Below are 23,957 nucleotides of genomic sequence, written 5' to 3'. Positions count from 1 at the left end.
AACAAGATATCTGCATGTGTATTTATCATTACCATTTTTCCTTTAGTCATTGTGAAAGACAGATCCCACTAGATCCCGTGCCTCCCTGCTTCTTCACGAATCTGAGTTAATCAAAGATCACTTTATCTGTATTTTCTGTGTTTTTCCTCTTTACTGGCCCTCTCCCACCTTAAATATAAAATAAAGGAGGAACAAAACCATATTCTCTACCTAAGTATCTGTTATTTACTATCTTGTTGGCACTGTCCTTCCTAAGTAAGCTCACATTTGTTATCTCCACTTCTGCATCTCCCACCTAATCTTTTATCTGGTTTTTGCCTTGAGGGCAACTGTAGTGTTCATACAGGTACCACAGCTATAATCACTAACGAGTGATTCATTACTAAATCCCATGGATATTTTTTAATAGATCTCCTACTGAACCCTTCTGTCCTGTTGATAATTATTCCCTCTTTCTCGATACTCTCCCTACACCTGGGTTCTATGACCCTGCTCACTTATGTTTTTCCACCTGAAGAGTCTGCTTAGTTATCTAATACTAATTTGTTGCTGTTGTGTTCCCTATAGTTCACATTCTGACTACTGCCTCTGAGTGCCTTCATTCATTCCCATCATTTTACCATCTATTTGCTAGTATATATCTGTAGCTTAGGTCTTTTTCTGGAATTCCATGGTTCTATACCCAACTATACACTATGAATATTTTTCTTGATTTTCTGCAGGTAACTCAAACTCAGCACACATGGAAACAGATTTTCCATTTTCTTCTGTTTCTGATGCTCCTTTTTATGTGCCTGATCTTAGTAAGTGGCTCCAATATCCACTAAGTACCAGAACCGTAAACTTGACTCAGTCCTGAATTTTAATCCCTAACATTCAGCCAGGCTTCAAATCCTGTCACTCCTTTCTAATATACTTTTAATCTTTCTGTATCTTTTCAGTATGATTATAACTAATTTTGCTCAGTTTTTTTCTTTTCTTTTGATTACTGAAAAAATTCCCTGAGTAGGTCTTGAATCCATCCTTAACATTGCTGCCAAAGTGGTCATTCGAAAAAGAAATTTTGGAAAATTTCCAAACTTTTCAGAGAAGCATAAAAGGACCCTTCATAATTTGGATGCTGTTTGCTTCTGCAGTCTTACTCCTCCTGCTCTCATAATATTTTTGGCAGACATTCTTTCTACAGAATTTACTAGAACTTTTCATATGCTAATCGAAAGAAACTTAGAGGAGACTACAGTAGGCAACATTTCTGAAACTTATTTGATCATGGAACACTTTTTTTTTTCATAGAAATGTAATTAAAAATCTCTTAGAACTAGTAGTTTTCCAATATTTGGTAAAATGATCCACTAGCCTATATATTTTGTCTAGACTTTATCATCAGGATAAAGATTGTTAAAACATGGAAACAAATAAGAAAAAACACATTTCAGAAGAAACTGATTAAAGAATTGCTTCCATATTGTGTTATAGATAACCTGTCATAAATATAATAACTTTGGGATACTTTGAAAGTCTCTTTAATTCTAATCAAAGAAACAAACAAAAAAATCTGTGTTTGTCTAGATTTAACAAAAAAAAAGGTATATTCCAGAAAAGCTCTTTATTGCTCAGAGATTGAAGTTTTAATTTAATTATTACCTGATAGGACATAAAACATATTTCTTTTATCATTCATATGTAACTGCATTTTTGTCAAGATTTTAGGTACATAATGCATAGCATACCTTAGATATTTGTGCAGTAAAATGAAGAATGTGGTCATTCTCAGTGGTGAAAGTAACTCGTAAGGCAAAGTCTTGCTGTCTAGCATGTATAATGTTAATTTCTAGACACTGGACAATTTTTTTTAAACATGGAGATTAAATTGAGATTTGCATTTTCCACACTAAAGGCGATCAATAACTGATGAATTTTTCTGACAGGATACCTTCTGCTTTAATGTTGTCTAATTTATGCTACACTTTTTCTCTGAAATTTTATCTGAATGCTTCAAACTAAGATTAAATATTACTGAAAGAGAAACTTCCACTTTAAAGGAGATAACATATGTTGCAGAAAGGAGAGGCTTTTTTGATTAGTAGAATTCATTTGCAGATACCTAAAAATGTCTGTATATTACAGGGATAAGTGATATAAGAGGTAGACAGAAAGGAAGTGAAAGGATAACTTATTAATGAAGCCAATTCAGTCTTGACTGCTGTTGCCAGAGCTTCTGTATTGCTGAGATACTCTACACTGATATAATTTCAGCCTGTTAATTGTGTCCTCAACCTTGTTGCTAACCATCTGTGCTAACAGTTTTTGTTTCTCTCTCTCTCTCTTTGACTTAGGAAGTGCCATTTCAATTTCACTTTTTTTTTTTTGGTAACATTAAAGTGTTAAAAAAGAACACGTTAGATGCTTGGACTCTGTTACCCAAGAATATTCCTTCACATATCTTTCTTTGGAAGCGCTCATTTTTCATTGTCAGCATTCAGATCTATTTTTGTAATGCAACGAAGGAAAAAAATAGAAGTGCATAAATGAAAGAGTAAAGAATAAAAATCAAGCAAAACTCTACCTTTGCTAAGATTATCCTGCCTCTTTTATCTAAAGACTTTAAATACCTCTTTCCTTCTCTGCAAAGTCATTTTCCCCAAAGATATAGTAATACCCAGTTCTGTATTGGAAAACTATTGCTGCCCTATTGTTTAATCAAGAGAGGGCTGAACTAACTCAAAATTGGTAAGGTCTGTGTCTTTAGTAGCTTATCACTGAAAGAGACAATAAGAATGTAGAAAAGTATGTAGAATCTCCATTAACAGAATGAAGTGAGAGAACAGTCCAGCAGTTATAAGCACACAGAGACACATTTTCCTTCTTTTAGTTGTCTCTGGGATGCGCCATAGATCTTAGATTATAGCTTCTGGTAGCCCATTATGTATAACTTTTTAAATAGACTTTTAAATTCAGGATGGTTTCACATTTATAGAAATGTTGCAAAGATAGTACAGAGAACTTTTGTATACTCCAAATCCAGTTTCCCCTATTACTATGGTTCATTTCTCACAATTATTGAACCAATACTGATACATTTTTATTCACTAAATTCTATATTTTATTCAGATTTCCTTAGTTTTTACCTAATGTTCTTCTGTTCCAAGATCCCATCCAGGATACCACATTACATCTAATCATCAATTCTTTACTATGACAATTTCTTCAAACTTTCCTTATTTTTAATGATCTTGAAGGTATTGAGGAGTACTGGTCAGATTAGAAGATCTCTCAATTTGGATTGTTTGATATTATTCTCCTGAGGTTATGGGGTTTTGGGAGGATGATCAAAGAGGTAAAGTGCCATTCTTATCACATCGTTCCAAGGATACAGTCTATCAACTTGACTTACCACTATTTTTGTTAACCTTTATCAGCTGGAGGTAGGGCTTATCGGGTTTCGACACTGTTAAGTTCCTTTTCCCCACCTCCATACTGTATTGTTTGGGAGGAAGTCATTACATGCAGCTCACACTTAAGGAGTTGGGAGTTATGAATTCCCTCCTTGAGGGTGAAACATCTACATAAATTATTTGGAATTCTTCTGAACAGGAGATGTCTTTTTTCCCCTATTTATTTATTTATTTTTGCGGTACGCAGGCCTCTCACTGTTGTGGTCTCTCCCGTTGCTGAGCACAGGCTCCGGACCTGCAGGCTCAGCAGCCATGGCTCACGGGCGCAGCCACTCCGCGGCATGTGGGATCTTCCGGGACCGGGGCACGAACCCGTGTCCCCTGCATCAGCAGGCGGACTCTCAACCACTGTGCCACCAGGGAAGCCCTCCCGCATTTATTTAATCATTTATTCATATAAGTATATACTCACGGGTATTCATTTTATACATTGGGTTATACTGTGATACTACAGTATTTCTTTTGTTGATAAAATTGCTTCATTATACGCTACTCAGAATTGGCCATGAGGAGGTCTTTCGGTTGGCTCCTTTGTACCTTTGATAGGTTCCCCAATCTTTTTTTTTTTTTAAACATTTCCTTGCTTTTATTGGAGAATGATATTAGAATGTCTTTACATTTTGAATGAAGAGGTTTTTTAAAAATTTATTTTATTTTTGGCTGTGTTGGGTCTTCGTTGAGGTGTGTGGGCTTCTCACTGAGGGTGGCTTCTCTTGTTGCAGAGCACGGGGTCTAGAGCGCGGGCTCAGTAGTTGTGGCTTGTGGGCTCTACATCGCAGGCTCAGTAGTTGTGGCACACAGGCTTAGTTGCTCGGCAGCATGTGTGATCTTCCCGGACCAGGGCTCGAACCCGTGTCACCTGCATTGGCAGGCGGATTCTTAACCACTGTGCCACCAGGGAAGTCCCTTTTGTTTTGGCTGTGCTGGGCCTTCATCGCGGCGTGTGGGCTTCTCTCTAGTTGTGGTGCGCGGGCTCCAGAGCACGCGGGCTCAGTAGTTGTGGTGCCTAGGCTTAGTTGCCCCACAGCATGTGGGATCTTAGTTCCCTGACCAGGGATCGAACCTGCGTCCCCTGCATTGGAAGGTGGATTCTTAACCACTGGACCATCAGGGAAGCCCCTGAACAGGCATTTGATTAGATGTTTCAGTATGAAAAGGAAGCTGCGATTGATAATTGATAATTGACAAAAAAACATGTCCCTTGACAAATGATCTGTTTGTCAGGGAAACAGACTACCACGGGATACTTTAAGATAACTGTACTCTCCCAAATGAAAACTTATGTGACAGGAAGACTATAGGACACAAATAAAAGGCAAATAAAACTACTAAGTCTTTGAGGAAAGAAGTCACGTCTCATGGTTTCTATCTCTACAGTGCCTCAGAATGTGCCTTGAATTAATAAGTTCTTGGTAGATATTCGCTGATCGATCTAAGAGGACCATGAATCTAAATATTGTCTTGAGGCATATAGAAAACAAGAAAAGGTAAATGTCAAGGATTTATAAACTGTCTTAAGTTTCCATGTTCCTGTACTCTATTCTATTTTTTTATTATGTAGTCTGTATGCTGTAAAGATCAAATCTGGTTCATAAGTCATATGAAAAGTTTATACTCATGAGTCATATGAAAAGTCATACTAAATTTTTTGCATTGATTGATTGTAAACTGATTATTTGTGAAATGTGAGAATAGCTTTCAGTTTGAGAGTATCGTCATAATTATTTCTTTTCTCCTATAGCTTTAAAACCCCCAAATGTTCCTAAACTCCTATACACAACTTTGCCACATTTAAGTGATTCGTTACACTTCTCTGGAATAAAATTTGCTCTCTTCTGAATGTAAAAAGCATTGGGATAGCATCCAAGGGCTGTGAAGAAGGTATTTCTAAGCATGACATGAATCTTTCAGCATCTGCAGACCACTTAATCGATACTTAGCAAGCAAAAAAATATTGCCAATTTTAGATACATTAAAATGCTTATCACAGTTAAAATACAAAGATAAAATATAATAAAACATAATACAATTACAACTGCAATAAGGGTGATACTGTTTATTTCTGACTTAATGATAAATAGGCTCTAATACATTTCATTTCTTAGTATTAAGTCTAAACTTTCAATTACATCTATTAAGATTTACAACAAGAACTCAGAGGCTCTCTTAGATAGTTCTGAATACTGAGATCCAGCCTCCTGTGCTTCATCAGATATTAAGTCAACATATCATGCTCAAAGCTAAAATGTTAAATGATTCAACTCACTCAGCTATTAGGAAGTCAAGGGTAAATTACTTTCTAATTTACTCTTTGATGGTACTTTACTCTGAAATAATTTCTTTATGATCTAATGCAGCAGATGGATGTGGTTTTTAAATATGCCCAATGATATACCATCAATATATTTCTCAGGTGATACAGAGATAAAGAAAGAAGATAGGAGACAAAGAAAATCATCAAGTTTTGGGAAAAAAAGTCGATCTATAAGTGATCAGGTCTTTCTCATGATTTTCTTTTGGTCTTATTAAGGGATCCTACTATCTTCATCTCAGAAAAGTCATTTTTCTGGCAATGAGTAATTGGTTTTGGCTATGCTAGGTACTGAATATATCGCTAAGATATGCTGCTTGAGGAAGTAACCTGAAATCATAGAGATGGCAATATTGGTCTTGGGAAGAAATGTTTGTTTCCTCTCCTTCATTTCAAAAGTACTTTTCCTTTCAACAACGAGTATACTGCAGAAGAGAAAGCCAGGGTTTTACATTTGCTGCACATATCTTTAGACAGTACACTTATTGTTCATAATCTTATTATATTCCCAATGCTCAATATTATTATTATTATTGATGTTGAACCATAGTCAATATTAATTAGACTGGCTGGTCAACTGGTCTCTGACCCAAAGCAGTTTAAGTATTGGCATTAAGGTGCAACCTCTGATATTTGCTTATTAATACCATTGCCTGGGGCACAATAACTGGCGCCTATTCATTTCTAATCCCAGTAGAATACTGTCTGAGGCTACGTTTTTCAAAAGAATAATAAGCAGTAACTAAAGACATATCTCTTTCCTTTTAGCACGCACTTACAGTGAACAAAATGTCCCACATGTATATCAACCATACATCTGCTAACAATTGATTATACTACCCACATCTGAGCTTTCACGAAACTGCAAAGAAAACTATCAGCTAGCAAACTCAGACAATAATAGTTTCTCTTCAACATTGTCTGCCATTCAGACACAAACACAATGTTATGTGATATTCAATAAAGTCATTTGATAAAGTAATTTCCAATAACTTGTCCTGCTTTCTTTCCAAGCAACATATAGGTTCTTAACTTTGCAACTAGTTTTATAAACTCCTCAGCAACTGTGTGATTTGTCTTTTTTTGCAAATGCCATGAAATGTGGATGTGTCACATTGTTATTTGATGAGGTTCCATAATAGACCATGCACTAGGGACTAGGGACAAAATGAATTGCAGTTGTCCTACACAACAGAACTTAGATTATTCATCAAAAATCAATTAAATTTTCTGGAAACATTAATAAACATTATAAAAAATTAAGATGTACGTGTTATAAGAGAGTGGTAGTATATGTAATAGTTATACACATTGTTTTTTTAAAAAAATCAGCCTGTGCTGGTTATAATTCTAGTTTTGTGCGAACTTTCATCAAATTATTCAAGTGTATGAATCCCCAGTTACTCTATTTGGTAAAATGGAGTTAATGCTGGTACTTGTCTTGCATGGTTATTGTAATTAAAACAAAAGGTTCTTAACACTTGTGATTATCACATAGTTGCCATACAATAATTGGTGGCCACATTTGGGAACTAGAGGAGAAATATTTGAAGGACACAAAGAGTTTTGTACAAGGATAGAAGCATTGTTTACAATCTCTAAATATTAGATATAAGGTAAATGTTCTTGAATAAGTAATTGATTAAAATTATAATCCAAACAAAGAATAGAATACTATCAGCTCTTAAAACAATGCTATTGACTTATGTCAATAGAATAACATCCAAGATGTAGTAACAAGACAAAAGAAATGTATAAAACTCTATGTATGGTATAATCCAAGTAAAATAATCTATTAGCTGTATATATGCACAAAAATACCTTTAAAACCCATGCACCAAGATATTAACATTGTTCTTTTTATTTTTTGTATTAACTGCATTTTTATAATGAACATATGTTAATTTATAATCAGAAAAATACCGTATTTTAAACATGTAGTTTTTATCTGTTCACATCTCTTTATTTTTCTCTTGCAACTCTCTCCAAAACTCATGTGTCTGATATATTTTTAAAAAATTTGCCAGTCTCATATTTTGTGGCCTTCTCTATTTAGAAGTCATGAAAAAGGAAGAACTTCATATCAGTCTGAAATCTTTTTAAAAATCACTCCTATTTAGTTCAACTATCAAGTTTTTAGAGTAAAAAATTAAGTGAAACTATCGCATTAGACCATAGAGAACTTACAAAAAATAATATTTCTTCAAAGATCAAAGAGCAAAAGTTACTTTTCACTTAAGAGACTACTAATTTTGCAAATAATTTTAAGAGCATATAAACTATACAAGCGTACAAAACCAGATAAAACAAAACAAAACAAACCATCTTAGGTCGGTCTGTCTATAAATTAGTACTTTGTAATCCCTCCTGTAGAAATATCAGTTAATAGTTGTTGAAAATGTATTACCTGTGAGGCACTAAGTTCAATATATGAATTATACACCTTAATTCTGTTAACTGTCTAAAGATACAGAGGTAATTTAACCATCATATCATAGATGAGGATGTACACCTTCATGTGTTTGAATAACTGTCCAGGGTTCCTCAAACAGCAAGTTGTGGGGTTGAGGTCTGAGCCTTACTAATCTGCTTTCACCATTTATTACTGAATTTTAAGATATGTTTGTATTATTAAAAAAATCAACTGGCTACTCAAGTGTTTGCAATGATTTCATTACTTTTCCTTTTCTTAGTTTTACTTCATCCTGTACTCTTCTTCTAGCTACTTTCATGGCTATTTAAGTAAAGCATCACAGGAGTGAAGATCGTATTTAAAGCAAAGGATTGGGTTTCCAGATTTGGGAAAAGTTTCTTAAGAGTTCTACTTCTTCAGTGCTATTCTTTGGGGGCAAAATGGCATTTAAAGTTTTTGACTATGACCCACAATAAGATATACATTTTATATCATTACCCAACATATGCACATACACACACCCCTGACACACACCACATACACAAATGGTCCATACTGTCCATGAATGTGCAAGGATATTAATAAAAAGAAAAATGCTCTGAACCAAACAGAATGATATGCTTTTTTGCATATCTGCTTTTCATTTTTAGAATAAGAGTCTGCAAATAGAGCTTTGCTCAGGGTGATTATGTTTCACAAGATTTTTAAGAGAGCTTATAGGGACTGATATGTGCTTCATACATTTTAGCACAAATTCTATTAAAGTATCTCAAAACACATTATAAAGTATTTCCTCACATCAAAAGAAAATGTGTCCAAATTACTAAAAACAGAAAATAACAAAACAAAATTGACTAAGCATAAATTACCAGCAAAAGTATCTAGCGGAGTGTTGATAAGCCCCCAAATTGTCACCCCTCCCCATTCACCAGTCCAGGGATAATTTTCAGCTTTTTTGAGAAGATACTGAAGATATTCTCCCATATTATGTGTCTTCTACACTTTAATTCATCTTCCTCTATTACGTGAACGATGGTTCTGCTGTGGAATGCACACCTACACATAACAAATACACTGCAACATGCAGCTGAAACCAGAGAAGGACACGTTCTATTTGGGGCAGAAAATCTGACACTTTGCTCATTTTCAGAAACGGCTTATAAATGTTTGTTAGGAAAAGAATAGTAGATATGTAAGTTCTCGAAACCTTTTTTTTTTTTTTGCTAATTTCCTTGAATGATGTTGAGTATTTAAATGAAGAGGAAAAGAATTCCCACCCCAAGTAAACTATTAAAGCTTGTAGAAAAAAATGTTACAAAAACTGTAACATAAGAAACAAAAGGCTTTCATATTTCTTCCAACATCAAGTGATGCAAATGATAGAGAGGACAAACAGTGTATTACAGGGAATTTGGGGATTTTGTAGGGAGGCAGGAGGGAAATACAAACAATTGATAAATGGCATCATTTGTCTTTGCTCCATTTCATGTTGGGACTTAGGCAAATCTCCAATGACTTGGAGGCTTGTTCAGATGAGAAATGGAGACTATAATAACCTCTTCGTAAGACTATGGTGATACTCAAAAATAATCATTGTAATTTACTGACATGTTTTAGGCAATTGGTAAATTTTAGATGACTGCCCTTTCCTAATTCCTCTCCGTACATTAGAGAAATGGTTTACTTGTTTGGGAACAGGAGAGAACATTTCTGTGTTATAAGGTAAAGGAGAAAGATGACTTCTTTTGGTTTCTGTGATATCTGCAAAGTAATAGGAAATCTTTTCTCAATCTTGATTTCTTCAGGGGATTTGTGGGAGGGACTCCCAGAAGACTCAGGGAATGCATGTGTGGAAGCTGGGATTCCTTGAAGTATCCCCAGGTTATGAAACAACCACATACCTCCTCTAAAGGTCAAGAAGCAGTAGAATGAGAGGTAAGCTGTCTTGATAGAGCTTTTTCCTCAGAGATGGGAATTTGAAACAAATGCCTGATTTCTTCTTTTGGTTAAAGAATTATGATTAAGCTCAACAATGATCCAAAACAAAGGGGTGTGTGTGTGTGTGTGTGTGTGTGTGTGTGTGTGTGTGTGTATTTGGGGGAGTGTAATATCACCACACCCGTAGTCTGCACAACTTTACTGGTTAGTGTTAGCAGCCATTTCAAACATAAATAGGGAAGAAGAAGGAAAGGGAAAAACAAGTTGGAAAATGAGGAAAATCAAACCACCTTTTCAAGTATTATCCGTACAATTCTCGATAGCTGAATTTTGGGAAATAGTCATTCATGGTATGTTCTACTCATTTTTTTTTTCAGTTTTCTTCATACAGGTGTTTGGTAGGCAACTGAAGCAACACAAAATTTAAAATGGAAAAGGAGCAAAGTGTAGCAGTTTGTAGTGACATTTTCGAACAGAAGGTATCTAGGAACTCATGGAAAGAAAATAACACTAGCAGCTCATATTTATTAATGATTTCATGTAAGTTAGGCACTGGGCCTTGTATTAATATATGTCATCTCATACAATTCTCAAATCAACACAATGAGGTTGGTACTATTAGTGACTCAGTTTTACAAGCAAGGATAACCACTCTGATGTACTGATTCCCTGAATAGAGTCAGAGTACAAAAAGATTAAATTTTGAAGAACTTCTAAAATAGTGAGTCTAGAAATGGCTGGAGAGTAACATGCGACAAGTTGTATTATCAAGGAAGAAAAAAGACAAAGTTCCAAGGGCTTCCTCTGACACTGCACAAGAGACAGCTTTAAAATGAGTCAGAAAGACAATGAACACCTGTTCTATCCTCGCACTAAGTTTGAAAACTTGTATATGTAGTTCAATTAAAATTGTATTGAAGAAAAAATATTTAGTGTATTACTCCTAAGGGAAAAAATAATGATTTCTGTATCCTTTAAGGAGGAATATTTAAAGCCAGGTTGAGTATTAATAATTGTAGCAACAATTGAAGTATCTGAAAGTTTCAGATACTTGCAGTGAATCTACAGCATGTTTTAATGTCCAAGACTAGGACATCTCCATTTCTGCCTTTTCGAGAGGTACTTTCACAAAAGATAGAAGGCTATTAAGTTTTTCAAGGCATGGAGACTCAGAAATTGTGTTACTTAGCCATTCAAGATGGATGGTGGGGAGGACATATAATTAATGGTGTAGGCACAGTCTTCTAATGAGACATTGCATTCACACCAGGTTTCATTCTTCTTCTTTCTTATTTAATACAAGTGCTATAACCAGGTGGATATAGGTGAAGTCTTGTAATATTTTACAAATTTACACAACAAGAATTTCTCTCACAGCAGAGAAAATAAAATTTAAAATTTTCAGTTTTTTTTCAAATAAAAATGATTTTTCAAATCAAAGAAATTAGCCTTCCAACAAATATACTGATTGAGATTCTCACCACCTCTTCCAACCCTCAATGTGGTACTACTGAGGAGGGCCTGATTTTTTTCTTCCAATTGATATCTAATTTACTCATAAGATTTGACTCCAGCCAAAGCTAAGCCCTATCAGTATGATTTTCAGAAACACATAATAACAAAGGCTTAATTATTTAACAAAAGGTTCAAAAATTCTAACCAATTATTAACAGATAATCAATAAATTTCTCTGAAAACATTTAACTATGTAGTATCTATATTTGCCTGACTTATAATAAAATGTATACAAGTAATATAATATATTTTTTATTATTAAAATTGAAACAATTCAAGAATACATGGAATAAACAGTTAATGCCCAATTTTATTTTTCCACTTATTCAACCCACTTTCCTCTCCAATAGATAATCATCTTTGTCTCAGTTTAGCATATATCCTTCTAGAACTTTTTCATTAACTTTATATATACTGGTATGTGTCCAGATATATTGATATATACATACATATGCTAGATAATTGAGCCCATTATTCTGAGACTTGTTTTTTACACTGAATAACTTGACTTTGATACTCTATTCTGTCATTATATATTCACCAAATTATTTTCAATGGTTGCTCAGTATTAATTAGTAAGGATATACCATTATGTATTTTGGTCTTCCCATATTAATTTGATTGTTTTTGATCCTTTCTCATTCTAAATTTACAATAAACATTTTGGGGCTGGTTTCCTGGTGGTGTGTACAAATGATTTTGATGAATAAACTACTAGAAGTAGAATTACTGGGTCAAATGATATATGTTCTTTAAATTTTATAAATGCCACCATCATAATGTCCAGAAAGGCTCACCTCATTTCCACCTAGATTAATTTTCCACCAACCCTTGATAACAATGGATGTTATGAACCATTTAAAATTATGTTAATTAAAAAATATCCCATGAAACCACAAAATTGCATTTTCCTGTTTATTAAATATTTAGTAAGGTTGGACATTATTTCCTTTTTTTTGTGGGTCATTTTTATTTCCCCTATTATGAAATGACTATTCAGACTTTATTTGCCCCTTTTATTGTATTGTCTCTTTTTGTAACTAATTTGTAGACATTCTTTTCATTTTATAAAATTAAGCCCTTGTCTAATGTAATTTTTGTAAATATAATCTCCCAAGTTTTCAAATTAAAAAAACATTTTACTTGTTTATAGTATTTGTTCTGTTATCCTGAAGTTTTTGATAATTATGTAGTTGAGTCTGTTACTTTTAAAATATATTGATTTAAATTTGTCTCAAGAAGTCCTTTACAATTATTAAAGAAAAAGTAGTTTCCAAAAAGAGAAATTATTGATTCTCAGGCTAAATAATAATCTGAAACTTCATAAAAACACTTTTTATATGAATTATTATTTAGGTTAATAAGCCTTGACCCTTAGATTTAAATTCCCTACTCAGTTATTTAATATTACTACAGATAATAATTGTTGTTCATTTCCCTTTTAATAATCAATTTATGTTTCTCATTGTCTGCCTGGACACGCTCTAAGCCCTACAAGAAAATTAAAGAATGCAGAGATGGCATTGCTTCTGCTCCATAGAATTTATTTAGATCAAAAAAGTACATTTATAATAGCAAATGACATGAGTTCAAGGTGTAGTTTGAAATTATGAACACATGTAAATATGTTCAATCTCCTAGTTGAAAGCAGAGGCAGAGAACATTTTGATTTCAAATGCCTCAAACACTGATAACTCATTGCATGTAATTGATAATTTTCAATGTCTTACATCTACAGAAGAGTGTAAGGGGTGGCATAAATATTTTTCTGCTTGACTGAGTGAGCATTTTTCAAACTTCTGCTCTGAGAGCCTCTGCCCCACCAATATATTTCCCCCTTCCTTAAGTTAGCAATCAATTCAGCTTTGTCGTTTTTTGTTTAAGGTATTGAAGACTGGTTTTCATCTTTTTGGCAGCTGAATACTCTGGAAGTTAACAACTTGTCTAACAGTTTTGGAAAGAATATTCTTTACCTCAATAGTTTAATTTCTAGGAATTTGCCCAAATGGATGCTCTGCATAATCTTATACATTTTTGCAATTAATCCTCTTAACAATTCTACAATAGAAATCCTATTTTTATTTTCATTTGTCATTTGATGAAAGCAAGACTAGGAAAATTTAGAACCTTTTCCATAGCTACATACCTAGTATACTCTGAGTATCTAGAGAATGACCCTTAAGCCAGAATTCTACTTCCTCTGCAAGAGAAAAAGACCCAAGATAAGGACAAAAATGTTTGATAAATACAGGTATTTAAAACGAAGTGTTATATATATATATCCACCAACATCCAAATATCTATGATAAGAAAAGAGCTAAGTAAACAGTCATTATAAGGACACATAAAATAATGAATATGTTAAAGTGTTCATGATTTGGCATTGAGTACAAAATCAAAACACACAACTATAATTATGCTATGTAAAATTGTGTATACATATGGATTAGAAATGAAAGGAAACAGACGAAAAGCTATGTGAATTTCTGGGGTGGGTTGGATTCTGAGTATAATACATTTTTATGAGTTTTTAAATATTGCTTTAATGTTTGTAAAATAACAAAAGTAACACAGGTGTATACACAAAAATAAGCTCAAAATGGATTAAAGACCTAAATGTAAGGCCAGAAACTATCAAACTCTTAGAGGAAAACATAGGCAGAATACTCTATGACATAAATCACAGCAAGATCCTTTTTGACCCACCTCCTAGAGAAATGGAAATAAAAATAAACAAATGGGACCTAATGAAACTTCAAAGCTTTTGCACAGCAAAGGAAACCATAAACAAGACCATAAGACAACCCTCAGAATGGGAGAAAATATTTGCAAATGAAGCAACTGACAAAGGATTAATCTCCAAAATTTACAAGCAGCTCATGCAGCTCAATAACAAAAAAACAAACAACCCAATCCAAAAATGGGCAGAAGACCTAAATAGACATTTCTCCAAAGAAGATATACAGAGTGCCAACAAACACATGAAAGAATGCTCAACATCATTAATCATTAGAGAAATGCAAATCAAAACTACAATGAGATATCATCTCACACCAGTCAGAATGGCCATCATCAAAAAATTTAGAAACAATAAATGCTGGAGAGGGTGTGGAGAAAAGGGAACACTCTTGCACTGCTGGTGGGAATGTGAATTGGTACAGCCACTATGGAGAACAGTATGGAGGTTCCTTAGAAAACTACAAATAGAACTACCATATGACCCAGCAATCCCACTACTGGGCTATACCCTGAGAAAACCATAATTCAAAAAGAGTCATGTACCAAAATGTTCATTGCAGCTCTATTTACAATAGCCCAGAGATGGAAACAACCTAAGTGCCCATCTTCAGATGAATGGATAAAGAAGATGTGGCACATATATACAATGGAATATTACTCAGCCATAAAAAAATGAAATTGAGCTATTTGTAATGCGGTGGATAGACCTAGAGTCTGTCCTACAGAGTGAAGTAAGTCAGAAAGAGAAAGACAAATACCGTATGCTAACACATATATATGGAATTTAAGAAAAAAAAATGTCATGAAGAACCTAGGGGTAAGACAGGAGTAAAGACACAGACCTACTAGAGAACGGACTTGAGGATATGGGGAGGGGGAAGGGTGAGCTGTGACAAAGCGAGAGAGAGGCATGGACATATATACACTACCAAACGTAAAGTAGATAGCTAGTGGGAAGCAGCCGCATAGCACAGGGAGATCAGCTCGGTGCTTTGTGACCACCTAGAGGGGTGGGATAGGGAGGGTGGGAGGGAGGGAGACGCAAGAGGGAAGACATATGGGAACATATGTATACGTATAACTGATTCACTTTGTTATAAAGCAGAAAATAACACACCATTGTAAAGCAATTATACCCCAATAAAGATGTTAAAAAAAAACAAATTATGAAAATGAAAAATAAATTCATTAAAATGCTAAAAAAAAAAAAAAGGAGTCATGTACCAAAATGTTCATTGCAGCTCTATTTACAATAGCCAGGAGATGGAAACAACCTAAGTGACCATCATCCGATGAATGGATAAAGAAGATGTGGCACGTATATACAATGGAATATTACTCAGCCATAAAAAGAAATGAAATTGAGTTATTTGTAGTGAGGTGGATAGACTTAGAGTCTGTCATACAGAGTGAAGTAAGTCAGAAAGAGAAAGACAAATACTGTATGCTAACACATATATATGGAATCTAAGGAAAAAAAATGTCATGAAGAACCTAGGGGTAAGACGGGAATAAAGACACAGACCTACTAGAGAATGGACTTGAGGATATGGGGAGGGGGAAGGGTAAGCTGTGACAAGGTGAGAGAGTGGCATGGACATATATACACCACCAAACGTAAAACAGATAGCTAGTGGGAAGCAGCCGCATAGCACAGGGAGATCAGCTCAGTGCTTTGTGACCACCTAGAGGGGTGGGATAGGGAGGGTGGGAGGGAGGGAGACGCAAGAGGGAAGAGATATGGGAACATATGTATATGTATAACTGATTCACTTTGTTATAAAGCAGAAACTAACACACCATTGTAAAGCAATTATACTCCAATAAAGATGTAAGAAAAAAAAAAGTAACATAGGTGTGAATAGAAGTCTCTGTATTTGATGTTTCTAAGCAATTATTCCGTGCTCCATAATAATTTCAATGTCCCAAAAGATTTCTGAGATTTCTAGGGGTTTTATAAACTCCTGATTATTTAGTGCTCTGAATTTCTACACTGGAGATTTTCCAATTCCACTCATGTCTTATCTACCACAAATGTTTCTTTCCCTCTGATTGCTTTGACCTGGATGTGGGATTAGGTCGCTTAATTTCCCCTGAAACTTTCAAACAAGACATAGTTGGCAGGTATTTCTGAAGTTTTAGATGGAGAGGTGTTTTATCACAACAAAGTATACAAGTTAATGTTGAATACAGGTCACTACTTTCCTAAAATTCTTCTGGCTATCCAGCACATCACTTATTTTCTGCTCCTTGAAGATTTACTGATAAGTTCCCCTCACTTTATCATGTAAGATATCATGTAAGTTTTCCATCTTCAACCTCGACTCTGAACATAATGAATATGTGATATTGTGCATCCATAAAACCAAAGGGGCATATGCCAGATTTCACCCTTTAGCAACATAGAGATTTACTTTGAGATAGATTATGACATTCCAAACATAAGAATGGAGAAGTCACTGTATTCATTTTGGGGGGGGTTAAGTGACATTAATTTAAAGTTGCAAATTTTAAATTAACATCCGACTGTGTTTTGAGTACAAATGTGCTCGATGGCATTTTTTTTTTTTAGAAATTCAATACTGCAAGTGTTTTTAAGTACCTATTACATACCAGGCAGTATAGTAGGAAGGCTTAGTACAAACGAGACAGGTCTTATAAAAAGAAACTCTTCTGAATAACCTCTTGAACAGCAACAACAACTAAACAAAAATGAAATAAGGCTTTCACTATGGTAGAAGGAATTTAGATTATAAGAAAGAAAATAGTGAGAGCTCTAAGTATTCAAATATGGTAGAGAGAGAGATTTGGGGATCTTCTTTTCAGTGCATCTTTATGCATCGTAACAGATATCAAATGAGATTGTAACAGATATCAAATGCTCTAAGCGTTCAAATATGGCAGAGAGAGAGATTTGGGGATCTTCCTTTCAATGCATCTTTATGCATTGTAACAGTTATCAAATGAGATTTAGGCATAGGATGAACTAGATTGATTTTGCATTTGTCTTCTGTACCTACTATACTATTATTCGAAGGTATAAAACATGTTTTCTATTGGTGTATCTTCTTTTATTATTTATCATCCTCTCATATTCAAGAAGCTTTTCAACTAGCCTAGTAAAGTATTTTCAAATTACCTAATAAAATAAGTTCTGCTAGAAGTCTGCATTGTGATTGGAAAGCAATAGGGAGAAAGCCTGATTTATTGATAAGTGAGAGTATGCTATAAATTTTTTCCATTTTAAAACTGCCTATAGATTATGAGATCACTCTTACTTAGAGAAATTGCAGCAGACAGGCATAGTGATGCAAGTACCAAAGAAAAGAATCACAATGTCCAAGGGTATATGCTTTCCTTTATAAAATGAATCTATTTTTTCTTAAATACTATGTATAACTGTAACGAAATTGTCCCAGGGAAGATTGTTATCGAAGAAAAGCCATGATACATGTTTTTGTGAGACATTTTATAATTTAAAAAAATCACTTCTCAGTTTATGTATTTTGTGATTTTTTTGATTCTCATATATTAGATTTCCTTAAAGTGAAAGCATACTGTATCTAACACAACATAAATAATATAGCAACAGTGATTTCCAGTCTAGTAGCCTAGGTCAGATTTTGAAGTTCAACAGAAAGATATTTCAGGTGAGATTTTTGGCTTTACACATGACTAATATATTTTTTAAATGAAATAAAATTTTTTATAATTTCATTTAAATTAAGGAAAAGAGCTTGGTCATCTCTGGAAGTTAAAAAAACAAAAACTAAAAACAATGACATACTCTAGCCAATAAGAATATTTCCATATGGAGTGGACTTTATGAAGTGCTACAAAAGCCAAAGGATTAATTTAAGCAAGGTGTGTTCTGTGTAGATGCTCAATCCTTACAAGCTACCTGTCTCTAGGCAAATCACTTAACCTCTCAGAGACTTCTTTCTTTATTTACAAGCAAGGAATGTGATTTGAATTTCCTACTTTACATGCTTACTGAAGGTTGATGTGTATAAAGAAACCTTTAAACGCTTAAAAAAGTGTAAGAGAATTTGGGCCTTATAATATAATATTATTATTGTGTTGGATAAAGTACACGAGTGCTTAATTATCCTACTTTTAAAATGGCATTAGAGTTATTTTGGCCACTTATTAGTTTATCTGGTATCTGAACACACAGCCATTTATGTAATAAAAACTAATGCCTATATAACCAGCAAGACAGTATTGCCAAGAATATGGAACCAAATGGCCACAAAAGAATTAAAATTGAATTGTAACTTTGAATGGTTCAAATGGTATGAATTGTTAATTATGCAAATGTATGTGAAGGGCTCTTATAATTCTCCAATTTTAAGTCATGATTGAACATTTTATGGCAAAAAGAGAACAAAGGTTCTTAATGACTTAAATAGGTAAAAATGGCAAAATATACTTATACTAGGGTAGAAACGATGAGATTACATATGAGAGGACTCTTCCTAAAGTAGATTTATTGCTGAGCAAGTATTAAAAATTTGTAATTCATCTTAAAGATTTCTTTATTTTATGATAAGTTGCTATTTTCAGAAAAGTTTCAAGGATGTACAGATAGTTTCCTCCACCCAGCTTGTCCCACTGTTAACATAACCGTGGTGCCTTTGTCAAAACAAGGAAAGCTAGTACAATATTACCTAAACTACAGGTTTTTTTGGATTTCACCAGTTTTCCCAACTAATGCCCTTTTTGTGTTTCAAGATCAGTATGGTATCTAGGATACCATACTGCATTAAGTCATAATATCTCTTTCATCTCCTCAGCTGTGTTTCTCAGTCTTTCCTTTCATGATCTTGAAACTTTTGAAGAGTACTGTGAGGCATTTTGCAGCATGTCCCTCAATTTGGCTTTATTTCATATTTTTCTCAAGACTAGAATACGGCTATGGGTTTGGGGGAAAAATATCACAGAAGTAGAATATCCTCATCATATCATACCAAGGTACTTGGTATCAACATGACTTATCTTGGAGATGATAACATTGATCACTCAATGAAGGCGGCCATGTTTTGCCACAGAAAAGTTACCTTTTTTCCCCATTTCCATACTCTCTGAGTAGTGAGGTTTAGCCCACACTCAAGGGGAGGGAATTAAGCTTCAATATGGGAGGTGAGTGAATAGGAATTTTTGTGTAAGAAAGATTTTTGTCTTCTCTGTCATTTATCTATTCAACCATTTATTTACATCAGTGTGGATCATTAATACATATTTTATCCTTTAGGTTATAATCTAATATGATTTTTATTTTCTTGCTTAAAACGTTTCAGCTTTGGTCATTGGGAACTCTTTCTGGTTGGCTCCTGTATCATTTTGACATGCCTCAATAATTTTTTGCCACTATTTCACCTTCTGCCACTACAAAGTGCTTCAGGTTCATCTTGCATTTTTCCAGCCCTAGCTCTAGAATCAGCCATTTTTCCTGAGGGCACTGGTTCCATTTTTATTGCAGAATGGCATTTAAACTAAAATCTGGGCATGAGGTGTGTTCATTGCTACTGTGGCATTACTGCTTCTAGGACCTTCAGTAGGTAGAGCTAGTAAATGCTATGTATATATACCCATGTATGCACACATATCTATATTTGTTTTTGTATCTATTTGTATGTAAATTAAAATAAAAATGACTTCATATTGATATCACTACCTCTATCACTGCAAAGTTAGTTTTTGTTATCTCCCTTTGTTTATGTGACAATGAGAAACCCAGCTTTCATTTTCAACAATTTATTTACTTGTATGTTTTACCCCAGTATACATGCAAAGTGATTTTCAGAATTCACCTGTACTCCTGTGAGAAAAAAAAAGATCAAATAGAGTATGTCTATGTTTGGTTATTTTTCTCTATAGCATTATGCTTTTCAGTCTTTATCCTGCCAAAGTATTGTTTCTCAGAGTTACTTAGGGTAATTTGTTTCTCCCATGGTCTTCAGTTACGGCTTATGTTTGTAATTTGGCTAGTTTCATTTGACACAGTCCCTACTCCATCTTGGAATATTCCAGCATCCCATTTGTTTCCCTATTTTTAATTAGCATACTATATAGCTCACTCTTTGTGTTGTGTGGTTCTATGGGTTTTGATGAGCACACAGTCACTTGTCAATCACCACAGTACCGTGCAGTACAGTTCCATCACCCCCAAAATGTCCTCACACTATCACTTTGTAGTCAATCCTCCTGTATCTCTAAACGCTGGCCACCACTGATCTGCTTCCTATCTCTATGTTTTGCCTTTTCTAGAATTTCATGCAGATGCAATCATACAATATTTAGTCATTTGGGTCTCCCCCCTTTCACTTACAAAATGCATTTAAGATTCATCCATGATAGTGCCTGAATCAATAATTCTTTCCTTTTTATAGGTTAGTAGTATTCTATTGTATAGGTATACTAAGTTTGTTCATTCAATCACCAGTTGAAATATATTTTAGTTATTTTGGCATTTTGACAATTTTATAAATAAAATTGCTGTGAATATTTACATATAGGTTCCTCTGTAAAACTAAGTTTTGAATTCACTTGGGTAAATACCTAAGAGTGAGAATGCTGAATCATATTATAAGTGCATGTTTAATTTTAAAAGAAACTGACAAAGAGGTTTCCAAAGTGCAGTACCATTTTGAATTTCCTTCAACAACAAATTAAAATTTCTGTGATCAAAAGCATTTCATATTGTCAGATTTTTAAAAAAATGTATCCCTTTTAAAAGTTGTCTAGTGGTATCTCATCATGGTTTTAATTTGTAGCTTGCTAATGACTAATGATGTTAAACATCTTCCCATATGCTTATTGGTCTTTCATATATCTTCTTTGATAAAGTTCAGGTATTTCACCAATTTTTTAATTTTTTAAATTAATTTTTAAGAGTTCTTTATATATTTTTATCAATATGTGATTTACAAGTCTGAAGCTTATATTTTCATTCTTTTAACAGTGTCTTTCACAGAGTCATTTAAAAAAATTTTATTTTTTTTTTGCTTTTGATTCACTCATTGTAATAGAAAGGGTTGTGCTCAGCTAATTCCTTTAGTGACAAAAGAGCATGTACATTGAAGCAAGTAAGAAAAAAACAAATTCCAATATATCACAGATTGAAGGTTTAGACCTTGTATATTTTCTTATCCATCATTTCTCATAAATAGCTGGTTCTATAGAATTTATTTTAAGTCAGAGGTATAGGATTTGATATTTTTTCTCATTAAAATTGTAAAGTTATATGCTCTTTTGGTGTCCTGAGATTGGCCTACAAAATCCATTATGTAGCAGAATTATAGCATTATATCAATAGTTCTTTGGAAAAGAGTGGTGCAATTTGGTAGCTACTAGTCACATAGGACTGTCGAGTACTTAAAATGTGGCCTGTGTGACTGAGGCTATGGCTTTTAATTTTGATTAGTTAAGTTTAAAAACTGATACTCAATTTAGTTACTGAAAAACTTTCAAGTATATATGGGACAACTTGGCTTTGTGAATCTTTTTTTTTCAACTGTAAAGTTTATGAAATCTAAATACAGATCAAGTATATCCAGTAAGAATTTAGTATCAAAATTGAGATGTACTATAAGTACACACTGGATTTTAAAGACAATATGAAAAAGAGGATGTTAAAAGGCCCATTAATATTTTTTAGATGACTTACATTTAACATGATCACATGTTAAAATGACTGTATTTTGAATATATAAATATATTTTAAAATATATTTAATATTTAATATATTATTAAATATATTTTAAATAAGTAAAATATATTATTAAAACCCATGTTACTAGCTTCTTTTCACTTTTTTAAATGTGGCCCCAAGAAAGATGAAATTGCATATGTCTCACATTATGTTTTCTTTAGACAGCACTGCTTTAGAACCACATATTATGTATTAAAATTATATTTCATGTCAGAAGGCATTAAGTGTTCTGAATGGCATGCTAATAACCTGACCAAAACTAACTCCAAGTCCCACAATATAATCAGGCACCCTTGTTCTCCTGCCTTCCTGAAGAAGGATCAAGGGTCACTAAATTCCAAGTCACCTTTTTTTTTTTTTTTTTTTTGTGGTACGCGGGCCTCTCACTGTTGCGGCCTCTCCCGTTGCGGAGCACAGGCTCTGGACCCGCAGGCTCAGCGGCCATGGCTCAAGGGCCCAGCCGCTCCGCGGCATGTGGGATCCTCCTGGACCGGGGCACGAACCCGTGTCCCCTGCATCGGCAGGCGGACTCTCAACCACTGCGCCACCAGGGAAGCCCCCCAAGTCACCTTTGATGGATTTTATATCCTCAGGGGCTCCAGCAAGGAAAGGGCTGGAAGAATGGATAGTAAGGCTCAAGATGGGTATTGCAGGTCTGATAGTATCTCCTGGTGCCCTAAACACGCCGTAAAGTGGGCAACACTTCTGATTACTGAAGGGCTCCAGTTCATGCCTTACTTTCTTCTGAGGAAAAAGGGGTTGGGCTGCCTCCTTTCCTCCCCACTTCTCTTAGTACTTCTTAACTCAAAAAGCATAGTACTTAGTACTTCTTAACTCAAAAAGCTTTCACCTTTCTCCTTACTTTTCAGCAGTGTGAAATTAATAATAAGAGGTTTCCTTACTTAGCAAAGACAACTTTTCTTCTTTTTATATAGCTTATTAATGAAATTGTGTGTGTACATATATGCACATATATATGTGTATGCATGCATACACACACATACAAACACTACGAGTATGAAAGATTTAGTGGTATAGGTATCATCTTACCAAAACTGAAACTAGTTTTCAAAAAGATAACTAATATAGAAAGAAGTTGCCCTGACTTTGAAATGATATTACACATTATATTTTTAAAAAGATATTTCAAGATATTTTAATATCTTAGCATAAAATTTCACAGGTACAATATTTAAAGTTTCTTTTAGAAAAATAAAGAATAGTATAGAAATCTTAAGGATGTTAAGTATAATATTTATGAAAATACAACTAAATGTCATGGGTATATTATTCTACCTACCATGACATATTATATTCAGTTTTAACTTTGATACAATGTTAAACCTAAATTCACAGAACATCTCTTCATATAAGATAAATTTCTAAAACTATTCTTTACTTTGGATGAATTTTAGCTTGTAATCTTCTTAAACAATCAAAGTTACCTATAAGTTCTAATTGAACACATTTCTCTCAAAATCCAGCCAGCTTGAGAAAGTAAGTATATACTTACAATGTAGAGAACATATCATGGGAAGCACATAGACAGTTGTTAAGCTACTCCACGGTATGATAAAATTCTTGAATTATTACATTATAAACCTGTTAGGATAGAGAGAGAAAAATAAGTATGTTAGTTAAATGTGCTGGATGTAATATATATGAAGCTAAATAACCAAAAGAAAACAAAAAGAAATAATATATCTTACAAACATAGATCTTTATGTATTATTGTGTCCTTTTCTTATATTAATTTATGAATATTTTTAATTTTGGAGAAAATGTTATTGAATTACATAAGTCATTTCAAAATACAGGCAGACCTCAGAGAAATTGCAGGTTAGGTTCCAGACCACTGCAATAAAGTGGATG

General features: G+C 33.9%; 1 protein-coding gene across 1 annotated transcript in view; it reads right to left on the bottom strand.

Moving 5' to 3' along the window:
- The window catches only part of FUT9 (fucosyltransferase 9), a 75,560-nt gene extending 51,872 nt beyond the window's left edge, over nt 1–23,688 (bottom strand). The window contains exon 1 of the mRNA XM_029224262.1: nt 23,599–23,688. The gene's annotated coding sequence lies outside the window, so the exon portion shown is untranslated. The remainder of the gene's footprint in view (nt 1–23,598) is intronic.
- Nucleotides 23,689–23,957: the final 269 nt, after the last annotated feature.

Source organism: Monodon monoceros, unplaced genomic scaffold, assembly GCF_005190385.1.
Source record: "Monodon monoceros isolate NGI ecotype Baffin Bay Population unplaced genomic scaffold, NGI_Narwhal_1 Super_Scaffold_15, whole genome shotgun sequence".
In the NCBI taxonomy this organism is placed as follows: domain Eukaryota; kingdom Metazoa; phylum Chordata; class Mammalia; order Artiodactyla; family Monodontidae; genus Monodon; species Monodon monoceros.
Note: the sequence above shows the minus strand (reverse complement) of the source record. Positions and strands in the feature narration are given on the sequence as shown.